The 26,965-nt window shown below is 42.5% G+C and overlaps 1 protein-coding gene across 5 annotated transcripts in view; it reads left to right on the forward strand.

The window, feature by feature from the left end:
- LOC127574089 (neurocalcin-delta) overlaps positions 1-26,965 on the forward strand; it is a 218,982-nt gene that overhangs the window by 137,850 nt on the left and 54,167 nt on the right. Inside the window, exon 1 of one of the 5 annotated variants that reach the window (XM_052022752.1) lies at positions 2,681-2,811. The exons of the other annotated variants lie outside the window; for them this stretch is intronic. The gene's annotated coding sequence lies outside the window, so the exon portion shown is untranslated. Of the gene's footprint in view, positions 1-2,680; positions 2,812-26,965 lie in introns of those variants that run through there. 5 annotated transcript variants of the gene reach the window in all.

The raw sequence follows: 26,965 nt of genomic DNA on the forward strand, positions 1-26,965 counted from the left end.
CTGGGCATTTGACTTCCTCCCACCTCTCAAAAATGATCTGGTAGATCAATTGGCTACGGTAAATTACCCCTTAATGTAGGTAAGTGGCAAAAAGGATCGAAGTTGTTGAGCACTGAGAGTGAATAAGTTGAAGGGCTATAGGGAAAATGAGGAGGAGGAATGGGAATGATGGAAGTACTTTGCCTGGAGCTGGTATGGGATGAATGGCTTCTTTCTGTGTCATAGTAAATACAGATCGGGATGAAAAAGTGGCTCAGCGTCACAAAGACTGGGATTAAACTCTGCTTCAGTACAGACTGGGTTTTAACATATGCCTCAGTATCAGACACACTGCGAATGAACCTGTGAATTAGTACAGCCTTTGACTGAACCTGTAGTAAGTGCGAGTTTGTGTTGAGCCAATGGCTTAGTAGAGATTGGGAATGGACATCTGGCTGGCTCAGTATCAGGCAGATAAAACATAATGATGCTGGAGGAACTCAGCAGGCCAGGCAGCATCTGGTGGAGAAAGCAGGCAGGTCCAAAATGTTTGACTGCCTGCTTTTCTCCATGGATGCTGCTTGGCCTACTGAGTTCCTCCAGCATCATCGTGTTTTTCATCTAGATTCCAGCATCTGCAGTCCTTTGTCTCTCCAGTATCAGGCAGGCTGCGTTTAACCTGTGATGTAGTACAGCCTGGGATTGAACCTGTGGTGCAGTGCAGACTGAGTTAAACCCATGGCTCAGTATCACACAGACCTGTGACTCAGTACAAACTCCAGAGACAGTGGGGCCCTGCGGAATAGGAATTTGTGGTTTAGGCCACATGGGAATCACAGTGTTACATACCAACAGGATGGAGTCTAAGCCAAGGGGATCAAACAGGGTGTGTAGTTAGTTCCAGTCCGGTGCTGGGATGAACAGAATTTCCTGGGAGTGCCCTATGATAGCGACTCCCAGGATAATGTGATACAAGTTTCCCCATGGTGTTCCAAAAGGTATATTACATGGGGAATGTTGGCTTGATGTATGGCCTTGATAGAGAAATTGCATTGGGATCACAAAGAATGATGTAATTCCCTGTGCAGCATTCCTTCAGGAACATTGCAAGGGAATTTGGAGCATTGCAAGGGGATCTGAAACAACTGTTAATGAGCATTCCCAGAATGACTATTATTGAGCAGTCCTAGAACAACTGTATCTGAGGGTGACAAGTGCCAGAAGGTGCCTGGTTGTGTATCTGGAAAGATATGTAACAACCCAGAACGTTTGTTATGTAAAACATAAAGTATAATACCATCCTTCAACATTAACAGCCCTTTTCCTGACGTGGAAAGTGAAGAATGTTTTGTTTACTTTGAGAAATGACTCCATTACATACTCCTTTAACCCTATCAATCAATATTAATTTGTGGAGATAACAGAAGATCCTTAGTTGTAGTCTGCATCTCTGTACAATACCGTGATCTATATAAATCTTAGCTAGACAAGAGCGTATCAATCACATTCTAATTAGATACTTGCAAAAGATAATACATATCCTTTGAGCTCTGTACACTGTAATTAAAAGAGCATGTTTCAATTTCTTACAAATGTCACCAATTGACACCAACAGACACCTTGATTCTATCATATTTGAACTAGGTCAACTAATAAATGTGGAGTTGAATATCTAGCTAGAAATAGAAAATAGAATAGTACAGCAGAGGAAAAGGCCCTTCGGCCCATGATGTCTGCACCGAACAATGCCAAATTAAACTAAATCTCTTTACCTGTACGTGATTCATATCCCTCCATCCCCTGCACATTTACGTGTCCATCTGACAGCTTCTTAAATGCCACTATCCTATCTGTTTCCACCACTCTCCATGGCAGCCCATTCCAGGCTTCTACCACTTGCTGTGTAAAACACACTGCACCGGACATCTCCTTTAAACTTTCCCCCTCTCACCTTAAATGCATGTCCCCTAGTATTTGACATTTCTACCCTGGGTAAAAGATTCTACTAAAGATGAAATACCTCTGGTTATAAATTTGGCGATAATGGGGTGTGGTTGGTGGAGAGGTAGTAGTGGAGCAATGGCATTACGGTGGATTAGTGACAGGATGGGTTTGCTGATGGGATGGGGATGGGAGTGCAAAGGGCTGGATGGCAAGGGTGAGGGGATAACTTGAAGAGGTGGTGGAGTGGAGGGGATGGAGAGGTGATGGTAGGGGATGAAGGGGAAGGAGGAGAGCGGTGGTGGGAAGACAGTGAAGAGTTGGGGTGGGTGGAATGCAGCGGGATTGGATTCATGTGGGGCGAGGGTGGAATGGGTTTGGAGGTAAGGAATGATGATGAAGAGGTGGGGCTGAGGATCAATGGGTATTGATGCTCTTTGAGAGGCTCCCTGCTTGGGCTCTGTAAACTGCCCAACTAAGTGCTTACTGTTCTGCCGAATAGCTCTAAGCTTCTTCACCCAGTGCATCATCGGACCTGCTGTCAGGGCCCAGAGGAAGTCTCGAGAAATGTCGCTGGCCTGCTGTGCGGCGCTCAGGAGCGACCAGTGTCCAGTCACAGAGAACTGGAGCGAGCAGGCTGGAGTTGTCCCTTGGGCTGACTGGGCCCTAGGACAACGGGATGACCCTGTCGAAATCAGTGCGCCGGTTGCCGGGGCAACACTGGAGCTCGCTGTCCACGTGATCGCCATTTGACGTAAGGCGAGAACGGCAGCCGAGTGTGTGCGGCCCAAGCTCCGGGAGTAACTTTGTTGTTCGACGAGGTGCTCCGTTACCGCCAGTGACTATGGGCTGTTAAGATAACTCCTGATCGTCCTCGGATAAGCCAGTGAGGTAACTAAGTTTACTGCGGTCTGGTTTGGGATTGGAGTTGAGCCTTCCTTTGTATTTTAACCCCTAATTATGGAATCACTTGTTTTAACTAATTGCTTTTTGTGGTGAGAGTGGAGCAGTTTGTATTTCTGCCGAGCGTGAACTAAGTTTCTTTCATACTTTGTGAAATCGGTCATGACAGTTGGGTGAACGGAGACTGATGTTGTCTTGAGCTGCTGTGTGAATGGTGGACGAAGTCCGTAACAGCGGAGGTGACCACATATAAATGGATGCTATTCAATTCGCAAAGATATACATTTGTGTGTTTGTGCCTTTTAAAAAGTTACCTGCAATACTCAGTGTGGCTATTCGACAGCTTGAAATTAAGTTCAGTGCAACATCACAGGATGATGTTACTCTGTGCAGTAAATAGTGTTATATTTGCCTTCTGAAAAAGACACAGCCCATTAAATCCTTATTGCACACAACCATCGTTTGCAATAAGGAAGAACAGTCCTTAATAATAGACCTGCATTGCACTCTTACTTTTTTACAATGTATATATGTTTTTAGTTTTTTGTTTGAAGATCTTTAACTGAATATTGTTATCAAGAAAAGGAATATCACTAAAACTCCTTGGTCTTCATGTGCAAGAATGATTGATTCATGTGTTGTAATTTAAAATGTTCTACTTTAGCACTAATAGTATACATATACGTGCAAGGGTGCAAACAGCGAAAGATATAGCTGTGCTTTAATTAGTTTTTTCTGTGACTTCTGCACAATAGCCTAACTATGAGTAAAGCATACTGCAGTGTTTGCAAGAGTATGGATGGATTGAGAGAGAAAGACGTAATGAGTGTGGGAAGATAAAATAATCCCTTTTATAACACAGTTCCTATCAAAGAGAGCCAGTGAGAGGTTTGAATTGGTGCTTAAGCATAGTCCCTTTTTAATATTTAATCAAAGGGTTTTGCTAAGACATTGATTCATGTCCAACATAGCTGAGTGCTTGTTTGATGAGACTACATCAGATAAAAGCCACACTTTGGTTGCTGATGCATGGAGATTTCTCTTTAGAGGCTCGTAATGGTTTCTTCTTGAAAAGCATCTGAAACACTGAGTGCTTTATGGAACGATTTCATTGATCATTGTAGTTTGGTAAATAATTTAAAAGTCTGGAACTGATATTCAGGAGGAGGGAAGAGCATCAGTGATCCCATAAGATCAGTGTGTATTGATTCCAGGGTTTATTGGAAGTAGCATGTTGGCTACTAACCTATTACCAAGATGCTTTTTTTTTGTTTTACAAATTCTGCCATTAGTGGGAGATCTTTTGAAAAGGGCAAAAAGTGAGCATCATTGATATCAGCAAAGAGGTGATTGGTCTCTGGGGCAATGGACCAATCCTACAGTAGGATGAACTCTGGCCAGAAGATATCAAACATCAAAGTGATGATTGCTTCTGTCTGCTCTTAAACCATGCACAAGTAAGAAAGTGTTTTGTTAAACTTGATTTTTCTGTGTGAATATCTAAATATACTGTTAATTGACACCTCTCCAATCCAAATTTTAAAATGTTCAGACTAATGGGATGACATTTGTAAAAATACTGCTTGAAATTGCTTAAAGTAGTCTCCATTCACCTGTAATTCTATAGCCCAAATTAAGAAGAGCAAATTTACATTTATATGGCTCTGGATTATATATCACCAAAGGGCTTTTTTTGCACAGTTAATTACTTTGAAGTCATTTTTGCTGCAGACTATCCATAAAATAGCATAAAAATGAAGCTCTTATTCAGCGAAACATAGCCCTCCGTGAAGTTAAGAATGGAGTATCAGTATTGTTCCAGGATGGAAGAGAATCACGTTTTGAGGCAGAGTGGAGAATTTTACTGTACACTGAACCACATGATTCTGTGACTTGCTGGTCTTAGATGCAAAAAAGTATGCAGTATGGTTCATGGCACAGGAATGGCATTCCACACCTCAATGAGTGGTCACATAACCATCAGTGGTCTCCTAATCATATTTGTGCATAAACTATCTATTGTTTATACCCCATTTGAATCCCTTTCCATTCCATCTAACATATCTTGTCCTTTCATTATTTTTTTGTTCTTTTAAGATCAAGTCACACAGGATCCATGGTAATTTGGTAAGTTGGATACAAAATTGGCTTGGTCATAGAAGTTGGAGGGTAGTGGTAGGGGGTGTTTCTCTGACTGAAGGTCCATGACCAGTGGTGTTCCGCAAGGATCAGTGCTGGGACCTTTGTTGTTTGTGATGTATCTAAATGATCTGGATGAAAATGTAGATGATCTGATTAGTAAGTTTTCAGATGATGTACCTTTGCAGCCAGTGGCATGGGGAACATTACACTGGTAGAGAGAAGAATTAATTCAATTAAATACCAGCAAATTCTGGAAGCAAACATCACACCGTCTGTTTAAAAAAAAAGCTGAAGATGAAAAGGGGATGGCTTCTACAACAGGATAACGATCCTAAATACACCTCAAAATCCACAGTGGACTACCTCAAGAGGCACAAGCTGAAGGTTTTGCCATGGCCCTCACAGTCCCCCGACCTATACATCATCGAAAATCTGTGGATAGACCTCAAAAGAGCAGTGCATGCAAGACGGCCCAAGAATCTCTCAGAACTAGAAGCCTTTTGCAGGGAAGAATGGGCAAAAATCCCCCAAACAAGAATTCAAAGACTCTTAGCTGGCTTCAGAAAGCACTTACAAGCTGTGATACTTGCCAAAGGGGGTGTTACTAAGTACTGACCATGCAAGGTGCCCAAACTTTTGCTTCGGGCCCTTTTCCTTTTTTGTTATTTTGAAACTGTAAAAGATGGAAATAAGAAAGTAATCTTGCTTAAAATATTAAAGAAATATGTCATCTTTAACTTCATGCCTTTTGAAAATCAGGTCATCTTTTACTCGCTTAGTTATTCACAGTAATAAAAATTTTGACCAGGGGTGCCCAAACTTTTGGATGCCACTGTATAAGGAGAAATTGGACAAACTTGGATTGTTTTTGCTGGTGAGAAGAGGAAAGTTTCAGGGAGCTTTGCGAGGCAAGTGTTTTTTTTACACAGAGTAGTAGGTGCCTGGAATACGCTGCCAGGGAAGGTGGTCGAAGCAGATACAATAGCAATGTTTATGAGGCATTTAGACAGACTCATAAACAAGCAGGAAATAGAGGGATGCAGACTATGTGCAGGCAGATGGGATTGGTTTAGATTAGCATCAATGCCGGTGCAGGCATGGTGGGCTGAAGAACTTGTTCCTGTGCTGTATCGTTCTTTGTTCTATTCTATACACACTGTCTAACCCCATTATAACTCTTCAAAACTTTCAGTTTTCTCCAAGTCTCTCCCAGTGGGTTGAATCTTTCCTTATAACTATAATCTATCATTCTGGTGTCATCCATGTAAATAGCATTTACATTTTCTTCGTGGGCTTTTCTTTATAGGCAAACTGGAGCAGTCTGTTACATAATCAAATTTGTAAAAGTTTAATTTAACTTTTGAATTTGGTGCACTAAAAATAAATCCCCATGCTTTACTATATTTTAAGTTGTTTTGCTGCTAGGCGATGATGCTTTTAATGATCAGTTTGGATACATTCCTACTTTACTTTTCTATCCAATTTCTGTTTCTTTTTAATTTGTCTAAGCCATAAGCCATTATAGATATATGCCACTTAACCATTCAGTTTGGAAACTTTCTTGTATATTTTGGTGCCTTCTTCCTCTGGGCTACTAGCTAAACCCTCGCAGTTTGATATTATCTGCAAACTTTGATACTGAGTTACATATCCCTGGATCTAAATCATTGATGTAAATTATGAACAATAGTCTAAATAATGATTCTAAATGGAAGTTTCTACCTTGATATAATGAAGTACTATCCTTGACTCACTGCTTATTTTCAGCCAACTTTTCAATAAGTTTGTAAAAAATAAATAAATCTAGTTACTTATTCAAGTAAAACACATGCTCCGGCATTTATCATAAGTCTATTCTGTGGTCCTTTATGAAAGACCTTTTCAAGATCCAAGTCTGAAGCATGCTGTGCATTACCCTTATCTACATTTTCTGTACCTGTCAAAGAATTTATTTGGATTAGTAAAGCATGACTAGCCTTTTGGGATCCAAACCAATCATTTTAAATATTTTATGTCTCTCCTATCTCAGCTATAGATTCTAATGACTTTCATATCACTGAAGTTAGGTGATTGGTCTCCAGTTATCAGGTTTTGAATATCTGCTTTTTTTGTATATCCTCTGGCACTGCCCATTCTTCTTTGAAATTTTTGTCAAGGCACTAATTTTATTTGCAATGTCCTATCTAGGTCCATTGAGTACATGCCATCCGGATCAGGTGGTTTAGACTGTTTCTTTGTCAACATTTTCCCCCTCTTTATGCCACCTATAATAACTCTAAACAAGTTTGATCTCTATTGAATTGCCTTATCTTGTGAACTTTTTTTTTGTTTTTCAAGATTTTCTCTCAGTTTGCTGCCTTTAGTTCTACCTTTTATCCAAATAGATTTCTCTTATCCCATCTATTTTTTTTGGTCTTGCCTTATATGTAGCACTCTCAATCCTAATCTTGATGCTTTCTGTGCTGAAGTATCGGGATCCAACAATATTTTGTTTCTTGTTACTTTTTTTTTGCTCTTGGTGCAAAAGGACTCCTATAAATGTTACCAAAATTTCATTCCCTTTTCTACTATTGTTGCTGCTGTCACTTGGCACTATATTTGGGAGTAGCTGAAATTCCCATGTTTGTTATTCTACCTGCTGCTTGGCAGTTAGATTTCTCTCTGTAAATCTTCTTTGAAAATGTTGCGGACTTCCAATGGTTACTGGTCTGTAATGTACTTCCTCGGGATGATAGATTCTTTAATTCATTTCAACTTGATCCTTGTAGATTCAGTATTTTGCATGATTTTATTCCCGCTGATCTCCTTTTATATTTAATTAGTGTAACCACCTGATATTCCCAACTACTCCCTTCTCCTTCCCAAATGTCGTCATCCAGCAATACTTGCCAGTTCTTTCTTTCAAACATGCTTCTGTAGCCTACATGTGAATCCTCACTACAAACAATAGTCTCCAGTTTATCCATTTAGCATCGGGAACTTTGCTGTACCCAAAATTTAATCTTTATTTATTATTCCCTTTTCTTTCTTTTTAGTTATGTTACTTTTTATGATCAATGAATTGTTATGATCTCTCTAGCCATTTGTGTTGTCCTCATTCCTTCCTTTGGCTTGTCCTTAACTAAAACCAAGAAAAGAAAACCTGTTTACCTTCTGTAATTCTCTTGTCCCTGGTGGAAAATGGAATGAAATTTTAGTAACATTTATAGCAATCCTCTTTACACCAAGAGAAAAAAAATCAACAAGAAACAAAGTATTGTTTTTCCTGATATTTCAGTACAGTAAGCATCAAGATTAGGATTGGGAGTACTATATATAAGACGAGACCAAAAGAGTAGATGGGAAAAGAGAAATCTACAAGGATAAAAAGCTGGTGTACATTTAAGATGTTAATAGTTATTACTTAATTTCCCATTATACACTAGATGATTTGTTTAAATGTTACTAAAGTTCCAAGTAATTTTAGTGCACAACTTAAAACACTAAATAAATGTAAGTCTTGATAGCCTGAACTTCTGATTCCTCTCCTCAGTAGAGATTTGGTGTAAACTAATGGGCAAATCAGTGCATAAGAATAACTACCTAGAGTCAAAAGCCAATATAACACTGGGCCAGTATAATATTTAGCCATTTGAAAAGTTAATTATCCCCTTTTCTTTTGGGTTGCTTTTGTGCAGGGATGACTAAATATTATTTAGCTTTAGTGTTTTTAAGTTTATTCTCTGGAATACTTGGCCAGCTGGACGCTTGGGCACAATTATATACGAAGTATATTTGATGTTTTGAAATAAAAGTTTGTGACCAGAGACTTAAGCCAAATATTTTTTTCTTGGAAGCTCCATTTCTTAAGGTTTTTTTTAGCCTGTCAGTTGTACTTCCCAAAATGGGATGTGTTAATAGATTATCATTTTAACAAACTGTTTCCAGCAGGAAGGGATTCCTTAGGGAAAATCTTGGAGAATCACCTGAATTTATTTTTTACATGCATTAATCACCAGCTTATGGTTGTAATTTTTCAGGATATACTTACTGTGAACTTTGGAACATTGAGTCATCCTAATAGTCTGCCCTGTTATAGAGTGTTTAAAAACAATGAAATAAAATAAAATGTAAACCCTTGTGTGGAGCTTCTTTTTGTGTGATTAATATGAATGGGGAAAGATTACCGCATTTTATTCTGTCACTCAGATGGATTGCATTGATTGGAGGGAGAATGCTTAACCAAATATTTCATTCTAAATTTCCTTTAATACTATTTCTTAAAACTGTACAGAGGTATTTCCACAGACGTCCTCTTTATTTAAGATGGAAATCCAGTGGAACACACTTCTCATTCTGGGTCCATGTTATCAGTATGAGCCAGAAAGGGTTTAAAATGCTAAACATGTTATAAAGCCTCAAAGGCTGAATAGCTCTATTGTGAGAAATTGAGATGATTAATGAATCAGATATCTGTTGAGGAAGCAAATTAAGACACCAATTATACATGCAATGCATGGTACATTAGAAAGCCTTCCTAATGGAATGTAACCTGAATGGGAGAAGTTGCAGAGGGTACATTGAACAAAGCAATATGCTGGAGAGGGAGGAGGAGGAGGAGAAGAACTTTCATCAGAGTGTCATTTCTGCCCATGTAGTTCAGGGAAGAGCTTGCTTACCCAAACATCAGCATGGAACAATGTGTGAGATGACTGTGCTTCAGTGAGGATAACCACTCAGAAATTTGTCATCTGCAGTTGCAGTATCTGAGCAGGGCAAGGATTGGATTGTCCCAATTATGGCCAGCAACATTAAGAGTCTAGCCAAGGCAGAATTATATATTCTTCTCCGTTTAGCTCTTCCTATTTGTGTTCTATCTTGTCCATTAAAAGAGACAGAATGATGCTGGTGTGTTTCAATGCAAACTCTGGGTGATGTTGTGATTGAATAGCTCGCAGAGAGTGCAAGCTGTGAGCTATGGTTGTGTGTTACGGATTAGGTTATTATTAGTGAATGTCCCTTTAAGACATAGCACAGAGTGTGTGTATATGGCGTGATTACGCCAACAGGAGATAAGGACGTGATGACGTTTTGGAGCAGTCAGTCAGAGAAGAGAGGGAGAGAGACACCTGCCTGCTGGTCTCTGTATCGATGGATGAAAAACAATGACTGTCTGTCACTACAACCCACGTATGGAATTTTGGAATAATCCAGTGGAGTCCACTTTGTTGTTAACCTGTAGAAGGAAACAGGTATTTGTGTGGACGGCCACGTCTCTGATGCCTTTTGGGGTGGCAGATACTTTGGAACAAAGGAATGGAGATCATCAGTGATTGAGGTGTCGTATGAGTTCCATCATGGAACATTTGGATTTTGTAATTACTCTCTATCTTCTCTCTGCATTTCCTCTTCAGTCAACAGTGGTTTTGCAGAAGACTTTGCTCACGTTTCACCTTATGGCTTGCTGAACTGAACTTTGAGAACTATTCCTGGACTTGGAGTTTGGGAATTTGCCACACACACACTTCGAGTTTAGTTTTTGGGGTTAATGTTTAAGATCTAAAATTTTTACTTCTAACATTCTAACATTTTTACTTTTTTTCATATTATCATAAGTAGTTATTAATAAAATAGTTTTTAACACTTATCCGTGACTTGATGTGTTTCTTTTGTTGCTGGTACGTAACAGTGTGACATTTACAGCAGTCTATGCAAATGAGAGTATGGTGCCTGACATGGTTGTTGAGCTGTGTGTAAGGCTATTATGGGTACTCCTTAAAGGTTGCATTCTTTAGGAACATTTCATTAAGCAACAATTGGTAAATCAAAGGTTTTTCCCATTAGTTTCAATTTTTAAAAAATCTACTTGCATTTCAGTGCTTAAGAAATTTCGTTACTAAACCTAAACAGCTTAGAAACACAATAAATAGAAAGAAAGAAATAATATCATTCTATTAACAATTAAATCTGAAATTAAGATAATTAAAAATAAACATCAGCTACTCTCTTCAGTGCTCACCAAGTGAAACATACAAGATCCTGGAGGGTTTTGCAGGTGGATGTGAAGACAAATTTTCCTTTGGTGTAAGCTCAGGAAATAACCTGGAATTATTTTCTCTGGGGGTTGAATCTTTGAAGGTCTTTTCTTGTGTAAACAGAATTCTCTTTGAGACAGGTTTTTGATAACCAAGGGATAAGGATTACTTCATATAGGAGAGAAGGTGGAGATGAGGTTCCAGTGAGATCAGTCATGATCTTATTGAATGGCCGAGCAGGTTTGAGAGGTTGAATGGCTTGTGGTCTGGCTCCAAATTTGTATGTTCATTTGCCAGTTTTGCACCTCAGGGTGGAGGTGAGGCACAGAGTTGTCACTGGTGTTCAGATGGTGGTAGTGGTAAATCTGAGCTTGATGGAGTGTGCAGTGTTGATGGTGAGGGTTCTTTCTGTGACTATTTCTGTGAGGTTGATGAGCAAATCTTAAAGGAGAAGTTGATGAAAATCTGGACAGTTTTTTCATCTGATATAGCTCCTTATCACAAAGCGTGGCATTTTTTTTTACCATGCAGCCATAGCTAGTGCTGCGATTGTCATCTTTGAAGGAGGCTATTACTTTTTTGATGTGGAAGAACTCTTCAAAGCTTTTTTGTAGTGAGCTGTTTTGGTGGCAGTGGTGCTAAGCCAGTGGCTTCCTTTTCTTCTTGTGATCTGTTTTTACAGAACCTCATTTGTGAGCCCTTTGACATGAGATTCCAGTAACTTCCTTGTCATCCTGGTATCCTCCGTGCAACATTCATTGTTGCATGGGTAATGTTATCACAAGTCCCTCTGCACAACAGCATGTAATCTATTGCTATCTTGATATTGCACCTCTTCTAATTTTTTTGAATGGCGAATTTATCATTGCCGCTCAACTCTGAAGTGCCATGCCTCATCATGTGCTACAGTTTGTAATCAACTTTGGAACCTGCTCTCTCGCATGTTATGTCAATATTGTCAAAATGCTATGGATATTATTTTCAGTTTACAGTGGAGATTTGTGAATACACTGACAAAGAGACATTCTCCCAAAGGTTAATGTTGATTTCTGGCTTTACTGACCAGGTGGTAAAGACCAAAGTCAACCCCACAGTCTTTCAATGTGGGCATTTGAGCTGTCTACCATGCACAAAACTTATTTTGGATTTGTTTTTACAAGTTGTTTTTCTATTTCAACCATCAACGTACTTTTGAAGAGGCAATAAGCTTTATTTTGCTTTTTGACATGTTATTGTGTTACCTGTTACAGTATCTGACTCATCTTTACTGAACTCGGCAATTACATAAGAACATAAGAAATAGGAGTAGGCCATCTGACCTGTTGAGCCTGCTCCGCCATTCAATAAAATCATGGCTGATCTGTCCATGAACTCAGATCCACCTACCTGCCTTTTCACCATAACCCTTAATTTCCCTACGATGCAAAAATCTATCTATCTGTGTTTTAAATATATTTAATGAGGTAGCCTCTACTGCTTCCCTGAGCAGAGAATTCCACAGATTCACTACTCCCTAGGAAAAGAAGTTTCTCCTCATCTCTGTCCTAAATCTGTTCCCCCGAATCTTGAGGCTATGTCCCCTAGTTCTAATCTCACCTACCATTGGAAATAGCCTTCCTGCCTCTATCTTATCTATCCCTTTCCTAATTTTATATGTTTCTATAAGTTCCCCTCTCATTCTTCTGAATTCTGGCAAGTGCAGTCCCAGGCGACTCAATCTCTCCTCTGTACAGTTGCAAAATAACCTCCCTGCTCTTAAATTTAATCCCTTCAACAATGAAGGCCAACATTCTATTTGCCTTCTTGATAACCTGTTGCACCTGCAAACCAACCTTTTGCAATTCATGCATAAGCCCTCCCAAGTCCCTCTGCACAACAACGTGCTGTAATCTTTCACCATTTAAATAATAATATGATCTTCTATTTTTCCTTCCAAAATGGATGACCTCACAGTTACCAACATTGTACTCCATCTGCCGGGCCCTTGCCCACTAACTTAACCTATCTATATCTCTCTGAAGACTCTCTGCATCCTCTGCACAATTTGCTTTTCCACTCAATTTAGTGTCATCAGCAAACTTAGATATGCTACACTAGGTCCCCTCTTCCAAATCGTTAATGTATATCGTGAACAGTTGCAGGCCCAACACGACTCCTGTGGCACCCCGCTCACCACTGATTACCAACCAGAGAAACACCCATTTATCCCAACTCTCTGCCTTGTATTGGTTAACCAATCCTCTATGCATGCTATTACATTACCCCAACTCCATGCATCCTTATCTTATGGATAAGTCTGTTATGCAGCACCTTATCAAACGCCTTCTGGAAATCCAAGTATACAACATCCACCTGTTCCCCTCTATCCACTGCACTCATTATATCCTCAAAGAACTCCAGTAAGTTTGTCAAACAGGATATGCCCTTCCTGAATCCATGTTGTGTCTGCCTGATGGAACCACTTCTATCCAGATGTTTCGCTATTTCTTCCTTAATGATAGCTTCGAGCATTTTCCTGACTACAGATGTTAAGCTAACTGACCTGTAGTTACCTGCCTTTAGCAGTGGTGTGACATTCGCTGTCTTCCAGTCTGCCGGGACCTGCCCAGAGTTCAGAGAATTTTGGTAAATTTATCACAAATGTATCTTGCATAACTTCCACTATTTCTTTCAGTAGTCTGGGATCCATTCCATCAGAACCAGGGGTCTTGTCTACCTTTAGGCCCACTAGTTTGCGCATCACTACCTCTTTAGTGATAGCTATTGTATAGAGGTCCTCACCTCCCATCGCATCCATAACATCAGTTCTGTTCGAGGCCCACTGTTTCAGCAGATTCAAATAAATAGCTAACCCATGCATATAGGAAAGATTCCTTAAGCTAGTTTTAAAGTGCCTTGTGATGCTTCTTTACCTTCAAGATGTGGGTTGTGGATAAAGTTGTTTTGCGTGGAGTTTGCTGATTTTTGGCTAGGGAGGCAGAGGAATGTTACAGTGGGCAGTGGTATGGCAGGTTAGAGAATCATTTAGAAATATTCATTAGAATTACTCATGGCTGCTTAAGAGTGAGTTACTGAAGGGTGCATTTATTGGTGCTACACCCCAGCAAAGTGCCAAAGCCATCACAGATGAAAAGGATAGGACAAAATTGTCAAAAATGAAAAAGATGCTCAGTTGTCCAACATGGTTACCTGATTTGCTCTTCCACTTTATGATATTCTATTCTTTTCGTCTTGACTCAAAATTCAGGATTAACAAATCAAATATATTCCTTTGCTGTGTGCTCAAACAAGTTCTGCAGAAGTCAGGTCAATTTAAATGTGTTATTCAGTCCATCTCACTGCATATCATAACACAGCAACTATTCTGTTAGCATCTAGTGCTCCTGTCCATTTCCTTAAAAAAAAGTATTTAAACTCTTTGAGGAGAAAGACATTTTGAGAGCTGAGTAGATAAACATTTATATTACAAATTTGCTACTTGTCACCTTGAAAAGTTCTTCCATCCTGAGCTGATTGTTCCAGCCGGTTATTGTAGCACTTCGTTGCTTTATAAGTCAGTCATCTGGTAAGTTTCAAAGATTTTTATAATGACTGCTCCAAAAAATGTGGATCCTTTTTGATAGGCTGCAAATGACTACAGTTTAGAAATGAGATTGTAATGCAAATTTACATCTTGTACTTTATTTAAAGATACGTGAATTGTCAGTGAGGAGTAAGGAAAGAGAACTTGAACTTGTACAGTACCTTTCACCTCCTTACTGATGTTTTGTAGCAGAAATGAAGTGTCTGCTTGTTGTGTTGTTGAGAAATGTGGCATAGGAATGTCCCACAGACAGCACTGAGTTAAATGCAAAGACAACAGCCTAGAAATCAGATTGTAACAAATTTGGATGATGTGGGCACTACGAATGATGCACACACCATTTGGGTGTTTATAGCAGGACCACAGGTCCACCGGCCTTGTGTTGCGGTCCGCATTCGAGTCTGGTCAAGGGGCAAGTGTGAAATCAGCTTGGGACTGAGGACATATTTGGGTGGTAACCAATATAGTCAGCAGGCAGCTTGAGCTCTCAGCTCCTGGTTCCACATTTGGGACATGTTTTTGTTCCCGACCTTCATTGGCCTCAACAGAGCAGTTTGGGTTGCAATGCATATAAGGGAGCAATTGCACTAGGTTTGCAGCATGGATGATTCGTGTTGGGAAAGAGGATTTGAATTGATGTTTGGCTTTTATGTGCAGATGATATTTCTAATATCTGTGTCATGTAGGTGCTCTGAATGCACATAGGGCAGTGTAAGCAATGTGGCAACATCTGGCCGCTTGAAAGATAAATTGAGTCTGTGAGAAGATGCTGTCAGCATCAGACAGTGCAAGTTGGTTGGATGGTGGGACTGCAGCTTGTCAGGAGTGATCAGATCAATTAGAATTTGAGACTGGAACCTGTCAGAACCAATCACAGGTTATTTTGTCTCATTGTTCATTGCATAAAGACTTGAGACACGAGAATTTAAAATGAGCTGATGCTCTGAGAGTCAATTTTGTTGATTTTAAGGTAGAGTATTTTTCCAATAAAAATTACTCAGTGAATAAAATGCATCTTTTAAAAATATTTTGCTATCTTAACAAGATCTTTCTTTGTAAAAGGTCAAAACAATAGAGCATGCTAAAACTGACACAGTGCAGCATTGCACAGGATATGTTCAGCTCCTGACCAAAGCTTTCTTCCAGATAGCTTTCAGTTAACGTTACAAGATCAGGAGCACATCTCCTTGTGTGAATATATTGTGATTATTTGAACATATTTTATCAGTGCAGGTGGAATTATCAGAGAATGTATATAAAAGAAATGACACCGATTACTAAATCTTAAGTTTTACAACAGGATTACATTGCAAATTACATTGATGTGATTTGCATTAGGTCCCCACCTTTGTTCCATAATTTAGTAAGTTGCCCTTGGTTTCTTTATACCCATGTGTTGGAGGTCGTTTTTATTTTAGCTATGTAGCAGTGGGGGATGAGCCCACAACACTCGCAATGAAGAAGTCAAGATGCACATAGATATGCAAATTGTGACCTCGGTTATCAAAAAGATGAGGTTTTTATAATCAGAATTGCCCAAAAGGCACTTGCCTCAGGCTTGCATTCCTATTCTTGCAAACCAAGTTTTTGTGCACTTTAATTTTAATATTGTTAACTACTTTAGGTATGGTGTTTTTTTATTATCAGATAAATGAGAATAAGTCTTCAGAAAAGGAGTGAAGATAGAAGTCACTGTTAGTAATAATGGGTAAAGGATGTGGTCTAGAAATTGCTTTACTTTACTTTAATGCCGTGTTTTAAAAAGTGTTTTGAAAGTTCTTGCAGCTGCCAGCCAGCATTTAGCAAAATGCTGTAATTGGGATGGTTTTGTGCAGTTTGGAGCAGTTGAGTAAGGTAGGCATTCCAAAAGGATGAACAAAAAGTAATTGACTTGTGCTGCAGGAGTTCCAATCTGGTGCTCCAGTGAGAAGACCAGGCTGTCTCCAGAGTGCCCAATGATGGTCATGTAGCCGTACGTGGCGCGTGGCAGAAAAGAAAACGCAGAAACGCGGAGGCTGGACTGGAGCACACTTTACTGACTCAAACAAAGCACGCGCGCTCGCTAAAGTAACCGAGAGCCTCTCCGGCGGACGTGACGTGCGGTCCCCACCGGAAGGCCCGTCCCATGGTTAGTCTGCGTCGCGCTCCCGTGCATGCGCCTGCAGCCGCCGATGGCGGTTTGAGTCCTGCGGGTCCAGGCCGCTACACCACCCCCCACCCCCAGAATCGCCGATCGGGGGCGTGGGATCCCCAGTCTGTGTGTCCCTCTGGGGTGGCCTGCCCCACCGGCGCGGTGAGGGCACCTTCACGGGCTGTCCGATGTCCAAATGCGCCGGCTTGAGGCGGTCCACTGTGAAGATCTCCTCGCGGCCCCCTACCTCCACAACACACGTAGATCCGTTGTGCCAGATCACCTTGAAGGGTCCTTCGTACAGCCTCTGCAGAGGGGACTTGTGCATGCCCCTGCGAATGAAAACCTACTCACAGTCCCTGAGATCCCTAGGAACAAAAGACGGTGTAGTGCCATGTCTGGAGGTTGGAACCGGTGCCAGGCTCCCCACCTTGTCTTGCAGCTTCGTCAGCACTTACGCCGGCGTCCCTGCTGGACCTTGGGCCTCCGGCACGAACTCGCCCGGGACCGTCAGGGAGGTGCTGTAAACCAACTCCGCTGAGGAGGTGCCCAGGTCCTCCTTGGGGGGCTGTGCAGATGCCCAGTAGAACCCAGGGAAGTTCATCTGCCCAGTTGGGCCCTCTGAGGCATGCCATCAGGGCTGACTTGAGGTGCCTGCGGAAATTCTCGACCAAACCGTTGGCCTGTGGGTGGTACACTGTGGTGTGGTGTAAACAGGTGCCCAGGAGCTGTGCAACCCTGACGTGAACTGTGCCCCTCTGTCGGAGGTGATGTCCGCTGGAAGTCCGAACCTGGCGATCCAGTTTGCGATGAACGTCCTGGTGCAGGACTCTGTGGATGTGTCTGCTAGCAGCACGGCCTTCGGCTATCTGGTGAACCTGTCGACCATGGTGAAGATATACCTGGTGCCCTGGGAGACGGGCAGGGGGCCGACGATGTCCATGTGGATGTGCTGAAACCTGCCGAGCGTCGGTTGGAACTGTTGAAGGGGAGCCTTCACGTGCCACTGAACTTTGGCGGTCTGGCAGTGTACACAGGTCCTGGCCCAGTGTCCGACCTGCTTGCGCAGACCATGCCAGACGAATTTGTCTGAGACCAATTTGATGGACGCCCGGATGGACAGGTGGGCCAGGCCGTGTAGCATGTCGAACTCCATGCTGTTGGTACCATGGGCCGAGGTCTGCCAGTCGACATGTCACACAGGAGCCGAACCGCTGTAGGGCCAATGGGGATGTCCTCCAGCCGGAGTCCCGAAATGGCGATGCGATAGGCCAGGATCTCGGTGTCCGCTTGTTGTGCCTGCGCCAGCGCCGTGTAGTTGACCCCTGGGGCTGAGGTGGTCACTAAGTGGATGTGGGGACGAGACAGCGTGTCGGCGACCTCATTGTTCTTCCCCGCGATGTGGCGGATGTCGGTGGTAAACTCCGAGATAAACGAGAGGTGCCTCTGCTGCTGAGCCAACCGTGGGTCTGATACCTATGCGAGGGCAAAGGTGAGGGGTTTGTGGTCCGTATACGCGGTGAAATCCCTTCCTTCGAGGAAATACCGGAAGTGCCGGATGGCTAGATAGAGCGCTAGCAACTCCCTGTCAAAGGCGCTGTACTTCATCTCCGGCGGTCGCAGGTGTCGGCTGAAAAAGGCGAGCGGTTGCCACTGGTCCTCAACAAGCTGCTCCAGGACTCCGCTGACCGCCGTGTCTGAAGTGTCAACTGTGAGTGCCGTGGGTACATTGACTCTCAGGTGTACTAGGAGGGCCACCTTTGCCAACGCCTCTTTGGTCTGCTCGAAGGCTTCCGTGGACTCCACGTCCCATTCCACCTCCTTGGCCTTGCCGGCCATCAGACCAAACAGGGGTCTCATGATGCGTGCCGCCGCCGGCACGAACTGGTGGTAGAAATTCCCCATCCCCATGAACTCTTGCAGGCCCTTGACCGTGCTGGGCTTGGGAAACTGGTGGATGGCCTGAACCTTGTCCGGCAGAGGGGTGGCTCCATGCTGGTTGACCCTGTGGCCCAAGGTCGATTTCCGGCAGCCCGAACTGGCACTTTGCCGGGTTGATTGCCAGTCCGTGGTCACTCAGGCGCTGGCAGAGCTGGCGCAAATGTGCCACGTGCTCCTTGCGTGACTTGCTGGCCACCAGGATGTCATCTAGGTAGACGAAGATGAAATCCAGACCTCGCCCAACCGAGTCAATTAGCCTCTGGAAAGTCTGAGCGGTGTTCTTGAGGCCGAAGGGCATCCTTAGGAATTCAAACAGCCCGAAAGGGGTGAGGAGGGTTGTCTTGGGCATGTCGTCGGGGTGCATGGGGATCTGATGATACCCTCTGACCAGGTCGATTTTTGAAAAGGTGGTCGCCCTGTGGAGGTTGGCCGTGAAGTCCTGGATGTGGGGCACTGGGTATCTGTCGGTGGTTGTGGCGTCGTTAAGTCTCCTGTAGTCCCTGCAGGGCCTCCTGCGGACTTGGGCACCACGTGCAGCGGCGATGCCTAAGGACTGTCCGAGCGTCGGATGATCCCCATCTCCTCCATTTTCCGGAACTCCTCCTTGGCGAGGTGGAGCTTGTTGGGTGGCAGCCTACAGGCCCAGGCGTGCAGTGGTGGTCCTTGCATGGGAATGTGGTGCTGTACGCTGTGCTTGGGGCCAGTGGTGGAGAACTGTGGGATGGTGATGGAGGGGAAATCTGCCAGTACCCTGGCAAACTCATCACCCGAGAGCGTGACGGAGTCCGGGTGAAGGGCCGGGAACTGGGCTTCCCCAAGCTGGAAGGTTTGGAAAGTCTCGGCGTGGACCAAACACCGGCCTTTCAGGTCGACCAGAAGACGGTTGGCCCGTAGGAAATCCACCCCAGTAATGGCCGCAACACTGCTACTACCGTGAAGGTCCAGGTAAAACAGCTGGGGCCGAAACGCAGCAGGATGGTACGCGAGCCGTACGTCCGGATGGTGGTGCCATTCGCGGCGGTGAGGTCGGGGCCTGGGGCCGCAGTACGGGTGTCCATGTTTGAAGGGGGAAGGACGCTGATCTCAGCCCTGGTGTCCACCAGGAAACGTCACCCGGAGTGTCGGTCCCAGAGGAACAGGAGGCTGTTGCGATGGCCAGCCGTCGAAGCCACTAGCGACGGCTGGCCCTGGTGTTTCCCGGGAAGGCATGCGGTGGATGGCAGCGGCGCACATTTGACCCCCACCTCTGATGGTAAAAACACAATTGGTCCGAACCCTCGTCTTTGTCCCCCGTGGGTCTCGGCAGTTTCGGTTGTGGGGTCTTGGCCTTAGGCTGCGCAGTCGTGGTTAGGCAGATGGAAGCTGCTCCCTGCTGCTTACTCTGCCACAAAATGTCCGCCCTGGCCGCGAGGCTGCGCAGGTCGCTGAAATCTTCACCTGCGAGGAGGAGGCAAATGTCCTCTGGCAGTTGCTCGAGGAACAGCTGCTCGAAAAGGAGGCAGGGTTTATGACCATCCATGAGCGCCAGCATGTCGTCCATCAGCTTGGATGGCTTGCGGTCGCCCAGGCCGTCCATGCACAGGAGCTGCGTGGCTCGTCCACGGTGGGAGAGTCTGAAAGTGTGGAGGAGGAGTGCCTTGATTTTAATGTACCTGTCCTCCGTAGGTGGATGGTGCAGGAAGTCGATGATCCGTGCTGCCATGTCCTGGTCGAGCGTGCTGACCACGTAGTAGTACCGCGTGGTGTCGGCTGTAATGCCTCTGATGCTGAACTGGGCCTCAGCCTGCTCGAACCAAACATGGGGCTGAGCGGCCCAGAAAGTCAGGAGCTTGAGCAAGACTGCGTTGTGCAAGTCGTTGGGATTCATGTCGCGGGTTCCAGATGCCGTCTGGGAGCATCGGGGTCACCAAATGTAGCCGTACGCGGCGCGTGGCAGAAAAGAAAACGCAGAAACGCGGAGGCTGGACTGGAGCACACTTTACTGACTCAAAGCGCGCGCACTCGCTAAAGTAACCGAGAGCCTCTCCGGCGGACGTGATGTGCGGTCCCTGCCAGAAGGCCCATCCTGCGGTTAGTCTGCGTCGCGCTCCCGCGCATGCGCCCGCGGCCACTGATGGCGGTTCGAGTCCTGCAGGTCCGGGCCGCTACAGTCACATCTTAAGATAATGTGGTTTAAGTTACCCAATAATGATTCAAAAGGATTATTACATTGAGAATTGTACCATTCCCCGCACCCAAAATTTGGAATTTTCATTGGGACATAAAGGTGATTCTCCCCTGGAAGTGGTTGTTTTTCATTTTACTCCAGGAAAAGATTTTTCAATTGCACAATGCTTGGGAGGAAAATAAACAGCATTTTGATTTGAATTTCAAAGCACATCTGCACTGACCTTGCTTGGTTTCAGGAGCTCAGAAGAAAGCTTTTGTGCAGGGGTGCAAGATATCAGAATTCTTTCTTCTTTTCCTTCAGTTGGGTCTAGAACCTTTCCATTTGGGGTCCATGTTGTTACTTGTGGTACAACCAGGCACACGTGAACAGCATGTAACTTGCAAAGATGATTTTCCCAGTGGTTGGAGACTGGTAATTCTCAAGGGTATGGGTAATATTTAATTTGTTCCTCATCTCTCTTCTCAAGCACCACGATCCCACTTCCCACTCTCCTACCCAACCCAGCCACTCTTAATCCTCCCTGCTTTAAAACTAGACAATTGTTTTCAAGCTTGGCTAAGGTCTGGAGCAGCAGGCCTGCTGATTTTCAAACCCAAATCATTTAGAATGCATAGTTAATAATCAATATTTAAGAAAGGGCAAGCTTATGATGGGTATGATTCCATCTCAGAGCTCAGCTTAACAATTTTGTTTCAATGGTACCAACTTGTCCTTTAAAACTATAAAATGTTTTTCAAAAGTATGTAACCCTCAGTCAGTTCGATCCATTTGCCCATTTAACTGCAGTGAAGGGACCAAAGACTGATTTTTGTTTTGAAAGTTCTAAGCAGATTAGAGTATGTGTGTGTTATGAAGTGTAATGATTTAATTGGAACTGGATTTCTGTTGGAAGGACAGAACCCTTTAAAGGTTGCAACTTGCTTTGAATTTTCATATATAAAATACTTTACCCCTCCCAGGAGAAATTGTATACCTTCCAAAAGGTAAAATTGCATTAGAGTGTTCAAACTCTAAGTTTTGTGGCTCAGAAATTAGTTCCAAGGCATTGTTTGGAAAATAGGCTTTGTCTTTAGCATTCATATTTTCTTTTTGATATGTCTACATTTTCTCTCTATCCCTTTACCTGTGATTTACATGCTGGCAATAGATTTAAGGCCTGTAATCCATCTTTAAAAAGGAAAAGCTACTTAAGAATTCTGGATGTAGAAACAAATGAGCAATAATAATAACTTGCACTTACACAGCACCTTTTTAAAGATGCAGGATATCCCCAGACCTGACGTAGAACTACAACAAAGAATGTGGGGTGACGAAAAGCCACCTGGGGAAAGAAAATCAGGAAAATGGAACATTTGTTAATACTGTTCAGAAGTAGAAAAATTTCAGTCCCAGAAAGCCATTTTATGAAGGCAACAAGACAGTAATGATCATCCTCCCTACATCTCATCTGGCTAGCCCTGTCAGAATTTTATAAATTTCAATTAGGTCCCCTCTGTTTTTCTAAACTCTGGTGAATACAAACCAAAGAAAATTTGTCACCCTAATCTCTCCTCATGTGATTGATCCCGGGATGGCTGGGTCTATTTTCCTGCACTCTATGTAAGTATACCCTTTTCTTGGGTAAAGAGAGTGAAACTGCATCCAATATCTAAATATATAGTTGTGCCAAGATATCCTTGCTCCTGTACCCTCTTCCTCTTGCTACAAAGGCCAACTAAGTGTTTTCTTAATTGCTTGCTGCACACTCGGTTTTCTAGTTCGGAATCATTTTGGAATCCTGATGCTGATTCCTGATACGTTCACAGTTTGCTGTACACTGCTACATTAGGGAGATCACTGGAGATGCAGTGCTTTAAGAGTTAGCTGCAGATATTGCAACTGCTAGGTTAAATTCTGGCTGATCTGAGAACTAGCAGTAATTCAACAGTGAATGCGACACTGAAACAGTTACATGGTGTTTGTGTTGTAGTTAAATTGCAAGAATAATAATGTAGGAGCCTGGATTAACAATCCAGAGATGCGAGTTCAAATCAAAGAATTGCATGTGTGGGAAATCTAAAACAGAAACAGAAAATGCTGAAAATATTTAGCAGGTAGGGCTGCATCTGTGGGAAGAGAAACAGAGTCAACGTATCAACTTGGAGACCCCTTGACAGAACTGAGCAGAATTGAGAGTTCAAACCTCATCATGGCAGCTGTGGAATTTAACTTTGGTTATTAGTCCGGAAATTTAGACTGGTTTGGGTAATCATGGCTACAAGATTACTGGATTATTGTAAAAACACATCCAGTTGACTAATGTCCTTTCAGGAAGGAAATCTGGCATCTCTACCTGGTCTGTCCTATATTTGACTGCCAACCCACAGTAAGGTTGATTCTTAAATGCTCTCTGATATGTTGTATTCAGTTGTATCAAACTGCTCCATTAGGACAGGGGAAAAATGAAACAAGGCAGATCACTGACATCAACCTCTGCACTGAATTCAGATACATCAAAGTCACTCCCACCCAATCACACTCACAGAGTTCTCCTCGCAAACATCTTGCTGTCTTTTCCACCAAGAAGAACAAGCACAGAGTGAACACAGGAACATCACTACTTGCAAGAGCTCTTCCAAGTTGCGCACAATTCCTAACTTGGAAATACATCGCCGTACCTTCTTTGTCTGGATCTAAATCCTGGAACTCCCTCCCGAATAGCATTGTGAGAATACCTTCATCAGAAGGGTTGCAGCAGTTCACAGAGTTGGCTCTCCATTACCTTCCCAATGGTGAGGAATGGGTAATAAATATTTATCTTTTCAGTGATACCCAGATCCTAAAAAATGAATAATTAAAAAAAAATGCAAATATGAGTTTTTGCAGAGTGTTACACTGGGAAACCTGACACTGATGTTTTGTGAACTTTGCAATTGAAGATCTGAATCTTTGTAACTTTTATGTACGCATTAGGGGAATCCATTGTGCTATTTTAATGCTATTATGCAATTTCTAGTCTGATTACTTTTGAAATGCAGTCATTGTGCCAGATTCCACAAACAAATCAATTAATGAACAGAATCTTTTTTTCATTATTAATTCAGAGAGAATTGAAAAATTGTGCTTTTTTTTAAGATAATCCTTGGAATGTGTACTTTCAGCTCAACAGACAAGTTAGGCTTCGGTTAGATTCAAAAGATTATCCCATAATGTAAAATTTGCTCAATTGTATCCTGAAGTGATGGGTAACATGCTCAAGTACTGATCTGTGGTATCACACCATGATCTAACTTGGCAGGAATGAAACCATTTGAACCATATTCAATATATTGTAGTTCCCTATTCTGGTGACTATTATTGTAGTCTCCCTATTCCCTTAAGATGCTGAATTTTTTCCTTGTGTATTTTATTGTATTAAGCAAGACGTATGGAAACGGTGAGTTAATTTTCAGTTTGTGACGGTGCTTTTAAAAAAAACCTGTTTCTTTTCCCCAATACTTGCCTGTTTTACCTTTTCATTGTTTGTAGTCACAAAATGTAATCTCAGACTATTTTATTACTTTGATTCTTTGTGAATTTTGACAAGGTGATTACTTTGTTGTGACTGTCTTTCCTTTGAATGTAATAGTGTAGGTTCAAATAAAGTTAAAAAGCCTTATTATCAGTATAGTCTTGCACAATCCAGAAGTTTTTTGATACTATTTAGTTTATCATAGTTGATTTGACCTTCCTCATTGGCACACTGAAATTTATGTTCTACACATTGATTGGGAACCATGTTTAGAAGTTTTGCCCTCTTCCTCCATAAGCTTTTTTTTTGTGTAGTCATTTTGGCAAGGCTTTTGACAGGTCCAGCATAACAAATTGGATCCAAAATTGCCTTAGTGGCAGGAAGCAAAGAAATGAAAAGCAATCTGAAGCATTCAGTTACCTTTTCACCTTCATTAGCCATCTCTCTTGTTTACACCATAGCCTCCTGATCCCTTGTTTTCCATGTGCTTTCTCCTTTTCCAATGAACCATCCTTTCCCATCATTTGCTCAGCACTTACACTCCCATCATCCCTTTGAACAACTTTTCAGCTCCTTTCCTGCTTTCCTTCACTGTCCTCTCAGTTTTACTCTTTATCACACTTCTCCCTTGAGTCTCTTTCCATCAGATAATTTTGGTAATGATTGCAGTCATTCATTGGTAATTCATTAGGAGATTGTTAAGCCAACCAAGCCAGTTAGTATTTAGTGTGCACAACAGAAAATGTGTTTTTACCATAGTTACTCATAAATAGGGCACAACATCATCAGGACAGAGTTCAATCTGGGCGTGGATTCCAGTCGACTCAAGATGCGTTGCTTGTTAAATGCAGGCACTCTCACATAATTGTCTGTATGACGTTATCAGACTAATATCAAGTGAACCTCCCTGCTGAAATCGGAACTGTTGACGAGATACAGCTGGTGGAATTTGTGTTTGTGTAGTTCAGTTGATTGACGAAAGGTAAAAATGTTGCAAGTTCTCTCTTTCATTTACCTGCCTTGATCCTTAGAAATTCTTTTCATTATCTGATCCTTCCAAGCTTCTACAAAGTCTGTCATATTTGGCTGTTTTATAATATTTCCGATGCATGGTGAAGAGAGGCTGGTAGTGATTGTGCATGGGAAACCCTGGAGTTTCTGCATCACTTTTATCCATGACTTTTAAATCGAACCACATCATTGACAAATTACTTCTGGGTTTCATGGTCAACCAGGGTATATGGATGTAATGTTAGTGCGATGACTCTGTTTAGCCTCAATAATTTAGGTCTAGCTCAGATACTCGCATGTTGGGATTAAAAAACAGTCAGTTGCTTGCATTATGTTAGTTATAAGAAATAGGAGCTTTGGTTATCTGCTCTAATACCTTCTGTTTGGCTCATCTGTAATTTCTTTGTTTCACAATGCTCCATTGATGCATTCTGGAGTTGGCTGGATCATAACTAGAATGGAGAAAATGAAGGTGAACTAACACTGCCCTGATGTCATGACTGCTTGAAGGATGTCATGATGGAGACTTCAAGGGTCTGCAGAGCCACTTATTTTCCCAGCTGACTGGAAGAAACCTGTCAGTAAGAGCCAGAATGTAGCCACAGAAATTGGCAACAGAGAAATAATCCCATGTTCCTGAATTAATTGCCAAAAGTAGTTTAATTGTGATATGCATGTTACTCCATCACCCTTAATTTGCTTTCTTAATCCTACTCCCACACATCCCACTACATATTAACTCATTGTGTATAATTCATTTCTATTTATGTATTTGCCTGCATTTTATCAATCCAGCCACCAATGAAATTTGACCTCTTATTTGTCATGTCTACCCCTCATTACCAACAAATATTCTTCATTGTACACATGACATTACTGTGACCTGTGGATCTCATGTAACTCTTCTTCAAGAAGAATGCACAGAACAGAGGGGAGAAACAGAACCATGAGTGGCTCCCCACAGAGATCACGTCTTGCATGAGCAGAGGAAGAGATCTTAAATGCATGATCTGTAATGGTTTTCTGAATGCAAGGCCATCAGTGACTGAAGGATGGAGGTCTAGTGTCAGAATTTGAAATTATCCAGCCACATTGTATGCAGCACCAGGGCTTGAAGTCAGCACCAGGTAAAAAATGATTTAAAATGTGTAATGACAGTCTTGAACAGTCTTGCCTGGAGGCTTCTAATTTGTTTCACTTTCACATGGCCATCATCTATCATGTGGGTTGTGCAGCCTCTTCCCTGGAGGACGTCACTCACTCTGAGGGGGCACTACCACAGGACTTGTATTGATCACGAGCCAGCTCAGATACTTGCATTTTGAATGAGGTAAATCAGGCAATTGCTTGTATGATAACTATTAGAACATAGGAGCTTTGGTCATCTGCTTTAATGCCTTCGTAGTTAGCTTGATTGTAGCTTATTTGTTACGTAGTGCTTTTTATGACTCCAGCCAGTGGAGAGTTTTCCCCTTGATACCCATTGACTTCAACTTCACTAATTCTTTTTGATGCTACTTTCAAAGAATTGCTACCTTGATGGTAAAGGCAATCAGTCTCTCCTCGTCTCCTGGAATTCAGCTGTTTAGCCCATGTTTGGAGTTGACTGGTCCTAGCAGACCCAAACAGAATATTGGTAAACAGGTTATTGATGAATAAA

The sequence above is a fragment of the Pristis pectinata genome, chromosome 9 (assembly GCF_009764475.1).
Source record: "Pristis pectinata isolate sPriPec2 chromosome 9, sPriPec2.1.pri, whole genome shotgun sequence".
In the NCBI taxonomy this organism is placed as follows: Eukaryota; Metazoa; Chordata; class Chondrichthyes; order Rhinopristiformes; family Pristidae; genus Pristis; species Pristis pectinata.